Below are 6,790 nucleotides of genomic sequence, written 5' to 3' on the forward strand. Positions count from 1 at the left end.
AGTACTCTGACAACTATATAAATATGATTATACGATTTCATTAAGGTGATCTATAAGTAAAGTGAGGGTAGAGAGAAGCTTTTCATTTTTATTCGGTAAAATTCCCAAATTCGGTAAAATTTCTTTATGTTGTGGGTAATTTCGATWTATCAATATTTAAACTACTTGGTTTCTGAAGCAAGGGCTTCTCGAAACTAAGATCTGGTTAGACTGCTCGAGAAATTTTAAGGAAAACATTATTACATTGGMTATTACAATATGGCTAATCATCAAAGCAAAAAACAAAATTTTGAATTTCGACGAAATGAAAGCTTCCCAAAAAACAAAAATGAATTTTTTAGAAATAACAATAAGAAATATATCAAAACAGCTATCTCTCCACCTTTCTCGCTTCCTTGCTGCACGGAACCTAACACTCTTCTCCACTAAATCCACAGGGCGCGTACTTACAAACCGGACGAAATAGCATGGACTTGACCTTATTATTAAAGTCGATGACGTTAAAATTCCGACAGTCTGTAACCCTCCGATATTAGGTGTGACACTCGACAACCGGTGCTCCTTCAATCCTCAGACAAACGCAATTATTGCCGAACTACAGAACCGCAATAAAATCCTCAAGTCGCTAGCCGGCGGCACATGTGGAAAATACAAAGAAACGTCGTTGGCAACATACAATTCAATGGGCCGTCCGGTCCTTAATTATGCTCCACAAATATGGTCRCCTGGATGTTGTGAAACGCAGACGAGCAAGCTTCAAACTTGCCAGAACACTACACTCCGAACTATAAAGGGGGATGCCTCTTGATATCTCCTATCGGACATCTGCACAGTGAGGTATGTATGCTCCSATTTAAGGAGCATAATGAACTCCTCTCCCAGCTGGTGTATTTTCATAGAAATCATCTTTGCAGTTACCTGCTTGAAGTGGAACCACCTCCTAGTTGCAACAAGAGGTCCTTCCTCAACTACTTCGTCGACGTAAGACAATACGTTGACCAGACTTCGGATGCTCCTAAACTCGGACATGCACTGACCGCCATTCACAGTGRAACCTTAAACGTTTTCGTCRACTCCCTCTCAGTGAAACCACCAACCATTGCAGACGATGAGCTCGAGTTGCCACGAGAATCGAGAATAACCATGCCCAGCTTCGTTCCGGATAGTGTAGCAGGTTAAACTTCTTTTTCTCCAGAATCTACCCTGACATATCAAACAATAACCAGCATGAAACGAGTTCACGCATGAAATTAACATTTCACGCATGTCCTGCTAACCCTACACTTCTGACACCTCTCTCTTTAAGTTCCGACCTTTCGAAACACCTCGTTTCCTGGGCCAATTGTTGGATGACCTCGATGACAACATATCTGAACCTTACCACTCTAACGGGGACTATATAATCTTTACAATAACAACAGCAGCTCCAAAACATTCCTTTTGACTGCATCAGCCACCTCTTCAGATGTCGAAAACCTCTTATTTTATTAATTACGAATGGGAGTAAAAAGAGTCATTCAGTCCCCAAACTACACGGAGGATGGTTCGTCAAACGCTGTTTCCGACGATATGTTAGCCGTTAAATATATTTATTATTCGATTTTGCTTGACATTTAATTCCACCGAACTTTAGCTTCGGACACGTTAGGATCATTTCTGGCACATTTTCTACAAAAAATACTTTCTCGTTCGAATTATTGAGACTTTTATAGAGTCATTGTAAATATCCAGTTCCCTTAGATGCGGCACTAAAATCACGCAAAACAACCGTYGCAATTAAATTTCCAAGAAATAAAAATGAAATATTTTCCGATCACCCTWGTATGTAGTAGACAGCACACTGRTGGCTCTTACCGATTGGGTGCGTGCTGGCCGAGAAGTCGTTTGGTCGTGGCTCAAACGCCGAAAAGGCAAATGTGAACAGGAGGTCAATGACGCACAGCGCCTGGCAGTTGACAAGTAATGGCTGAACTGACGAATGGAATGCGTCAAACTCGTGCTTGAAATGCCTTAGCAAGCACTCGTACGAAGCGCGCAGCGTACACTGAAAGCTTCCGCGCCAGGGGGGAGTGGGTGCAACACTGACAAGGTGACTTGTTAAGTGGACATTCGGGCATTTGGCGATTGCATGCGCACGTCAAGCGAACTGACTTGCTGCTAAAAAAGCGAACGCGAACTGCACATATGTGCGAACAAGTATTTGTGCCAATCAATGGGCACGCAATGAATTTTGGCTGGCGTTTAACCCCAGCTAGCTGATAGTTTGCACATTTTTATTAAATTCCAGTTAACTTTTTGTTGGTTTTCTACGGCAATTGAATTATCTACATTGCTGTTAAATGGTTGTTTACCATTTTAAGCGCACATTATCACAAAACATGTGTACGCCTTTAACCACCATTAACATTTTTCATAGCCTCTACTGCTAGATTCCTTGCGCCCCCACCTTCGCGGCGTATTGCGCAACTTCCCTGCGGCCCATTCAATGTAAAGCAGATACCAAAAATAACTGACAACTAAATTAAACCATTTGTCATGGCTTATTTTCACATATGCTTCCATTTGGCACGCCCATTGAACACTATCATCACCCCACAACACATCACCGCACACAGGATACATACACTTTGTGCTTATTAGCAATAAACGCCCGTGCACTTTTGTTTGTGGGTGACAATTGGCGTCAAGAATATTGACTGTCGTCTTTGCATTGAGCTGCAGCGTCGGCGACCTTTTCGATGCTGTCACTCGCCGCCGTTCGCCGTTCGCTGCTCAGGCATCAGGAAAAACAACAAGCATAATAGCGACAATAATCCAATGAAAACAAAACCGCCCATCAACAACACATGCAACACCCGCCACCCCCTCTCCACTCTCCTTATTCTGCAGAACAACGGCAAAGTTTCACAAACACACACACAYATATAATTGCCATGGGTTAGTGGCGTGTTGATCCTTTTTGGTCCTTTTAAACGCTTTGTTTTTATTGTTGCTGTTATTTTTGATACTGTTTAGCTGCTTTTGCTGCTGCCACGCTGTGCAACTTTAATTGTGCACCAAATTCAATTCCTTTCAATTACGTTACACATAAACACACATTCATACACACCATAAGGATGTTGCTTCGCCCTTCGTTGCTTTCCGCCGCATTCACCAGTGACGGTGTAAATTGTTGGATGGATTTATTGTTTATATTTTATTGTGTTTTTATTCGGCTAAAGTGCTAATGCATTGTTGTTGTTTTTAGATTATTGTACCAAGTGGTGTATCAAATTGTATGTGCGCGCACAGTGGTTCGAAATTTGCAGCAAATGGCAGAAGTTAATGGGATGTATGTAAATTGATGACGATATAACTTTTAATACTGAATTAGTTGAATTAATTAACTCAGATTTACGTATTTTGCTAAATTTTCAATAAACAGATAAATAGACAATTCTTCGAAGTAATTTCGTAAAACAAGAGCCTGCACCGAACCTAATACACCCTTCACAGGTGCATTTCTTTTAGTAACTGTGTGTTCAGTTTGTATGGCAGCTATATGCTATAGTAATCCGATCTGAACAATTTCTTCGGCGATTACATTGTTGTCTTAAAAAATAATCTGTACCAAATTTCGTGAAGATACATTGTCAAATGTGAAAGTTTTCCATACCAGCACTAGATTCCGATCGTTGAGTTTGCACGGTAGCTATATGCTTTAGTTAACTGATCTGAACAATTTTTTCGGAGATTACATAGTTGCCTTAGAAAATAATCTGTACCAAATTTCGTGAAGATACATTGTCAAATGTGAAAGTTTTCCATACAAGAWCTTGATTCCGATCGTTCAGTTTGTATGGCAGCTATATGCTATAGTTAACCGATCTGAACAATTTCTTGGGAGATTACATAGTTGCCTTAGAAAATAATTTAGAACAAATGTCGGGAAGATACATTGTCAAATGTGAAAGTTTTCCATACAAGAACTTGATTCCGATCGTTCGGTGCATAAAAAATCCTTATATTCTTTTTGAGCTATCAGTTTGAACGGCAGATATATCTAAGCACTTTGTCCGGAGACTAAAGCGTTGCCTTTGACAACAATCCAAGTCAAATTTGGCGAAGATAACTTGGTTTTCCAAAGAAAGACATGATTTTGATCGATCAGTTTACATGGCAGCTATAAAATATAGTTAACCGATATCGCCTGTTCCGACAAATGGGCAGCTACCTTATTAGGAAAGGAACTATGCAAAAATTTGTGGCGATATATCAAAAACTGAGAGATTAGTTCACTTATAAATTGACGGACTTAGCAAAATCAACAGCGCAGAAAGTCCAGTTTCCTCAATCCAAGTCAAAAGAAAAGAATATTTTCTTTGCGCACTCTTAAATTTTTTTTCCAAGATTACAGCACGTCTACAAATGAACAAAAATAACATACTAAATTTTAAGGAAAGAAAATATCTGAGTCAAAGATAAAAAAAATTATGCTTCTCGATTTTCAACAAAGATGTAGTTTTGGGTAGGTTAGGTTAGTCTAGTAGGCTAATGAGCCACGCATAGACCAGTTTTGATCCTTTGCGATACCAAACGGAGTTCAGTTATGAGGAGGATTAAATAGACCCTGTGACTTTTTTTGTGATACCTTTTCAGCGTAACTTTGACAATGCGGGATAAGTGCACACGAGATATTCATTGTTTCCYTGGTGCCTTGCTCTTGACATTTTCKGCAGTCTTCACGATTATTTTTCTGGAAGCATATGCCACCACCAAACAGTGACCAGTGAGTTCTTCGATTATGTTCCTACAGTCTCTTTTATCGAGTGCCTGTTATCGTATATACAATGCATGGGTATTTCAATGCTGATAACACTTTTGGGCGCCAGCCATATAACGCTTGGTAAATTCGTCACTATCTCATTGCCTTTGTGACCTGACAACCTGAACCCTTTCCTTTGGTTTCCAATTGGTTTTTCATTAAAAAAATTACCTTAGATATAAATTGTAGATCATCACATTACCTATAAAGGATGATCTTTTTCGAGGTTCACTAAAGAAGCACAGAAACTTCAAATTTAGTGGGAAATGTTTATTATCATTCGAAAAAAAGATTCTTTGGTATTTACTTTTTGAAGATTTTCCCGTTCAAATGTTGGCCACGGCAACGTCTCAGACTGTCAATCGGTTGAGTATTATTTTCGATGACTCGTTCGAGCATTTTATCCGTAACTGGTCTGAATCGAAGCGGGATYATCCACATAGACTTTAAACTTTACATACCCCCACAGGAAAAATTATAACGGAAAAGTGAAATTRTCTGCTCAAAGAAGTGTTCTTTGCATAAACCCATAGATTGCTGCACTGTGTGGAATCAGGAGCATCAATTTCAGGCATCAAATAGGTGGCTATCATGGCGCTATAATGGTCGCGATTGAGTCTTTAAAAAATCACAATTTCTTATGTGCTGATAAGTTCTTGCAATGAATTTCAAATATGTCTATTGTGAAAAAATTTCACCTAGCACGTACAGAACACAAGCCCAAAAGTTTCCTATAAAACATCCAATTGCCCCACTGTTCCCGTAGACGAATTTTGCTACCCTTATACAAATTTTCGTCTGCCGCTTTCGTTTAGTCGCGACCAAGTCGACTCAACCCCTTTGTGGTCTTGTTCGCTATTAAAACTCGCAACAGCTAAACAGAAACGTTTATAAAGCATACGTCAAGGCGGATGCAGTCGAGCGCAAGCAAGAGTTTGTACAATCAAAATGTCAAATCACAATGGACCAACCTGGGTATTCGTGTTGTCGGTTAGTCAGTTAGGGTGTTCAACTGTAATGCGGTGTATTCCGCACATTGTGAGGGTAATAAAATAATTGCGACAATAAGCATTTCATTATTAGTAGTTGGACTGTATTAAAGCGTTTCCGATTAGAATGGGTTCGAAGGCAGCAAGGCAGGGGTGGCGTGAGCGCACCCTCATCACAGCGCGCGCGCGCCTCGTATGTAACACACATACATACTTACATGCGCATAAACGTTGGCTTGCTCAATGCAAATCTACTCGCTACAATTTATAATTTTTATTTGTCGTTAATAGTTTGCTAGTTGTCAGTTCTTTGATTTTTATGACGCCACACAATTGCCGGCCTGAGCTCGAACAACAAACCGTCTCATAAGCGAGCAGTGCAGTGCGGCTGTAGTGGGTGCTATGCGGGTACGCTTTTGCATGTATTAGCACACTTACCCATACATTTACACACACACACATATTCACTTAGTCGAATGGAGGCGCGCATTGAGCTGATCTTGATTTGATTAGATGCCGTGTTTGCCTTAATGCAATCAGCAATCAAAGAAAGAGCAATTTGCACCGTTGCTTGCGCCGCGTTGCCAACGCAGCCACACAATACCAATATGCAAGTGTGCGTGCCGGCCGCGTTGTCCGTGCTGCGGTCTGTTGCTGTTTTGCCTTGATTGTGTTGTGATTACTGCTGCAGTGTTTTGTGTTGGCGGATTATGAAAATGTGCATTTGAACGGAAAATTCCCATGGATTGTGATTTTTTACAGCCGCTCTTCCATTCGGCGGCAAAGTGTTGTCGGCTGTGCGTTTGTGTGTGCACGCAAGTGTGCGGTGGTGTGGGTAGCGCAGTTGGCAGACATTTCAGCAAGTGAATTGTGACATTTGGTTGAAGTTTCGCTCCGCTCTTTTATTAGCGTTAAGCTGATTAATATTCATTAAATAAACGTTCCGATTACTGAATTTGGATTAGCTGCCGAAAAACATGTTAATATATTTGTCAAA

This window comes from Bactrocera latifrons, unplaced genomic scaffold (genome assembly GCF_001853355.1).
Source record: "Bactrocera latifrons isolate USDA-ARS-PBARC rearing strain unplaced genomic scaffold, ASM185335v1 scaffold_144, whole genome shotgun sequence".
Lineage (NCBI taxonomy): Eukaryota > Metazoa > Arthropoda > Insecta > Diptera > Tephritidae > Bactrocera > Bactrocera latifrons.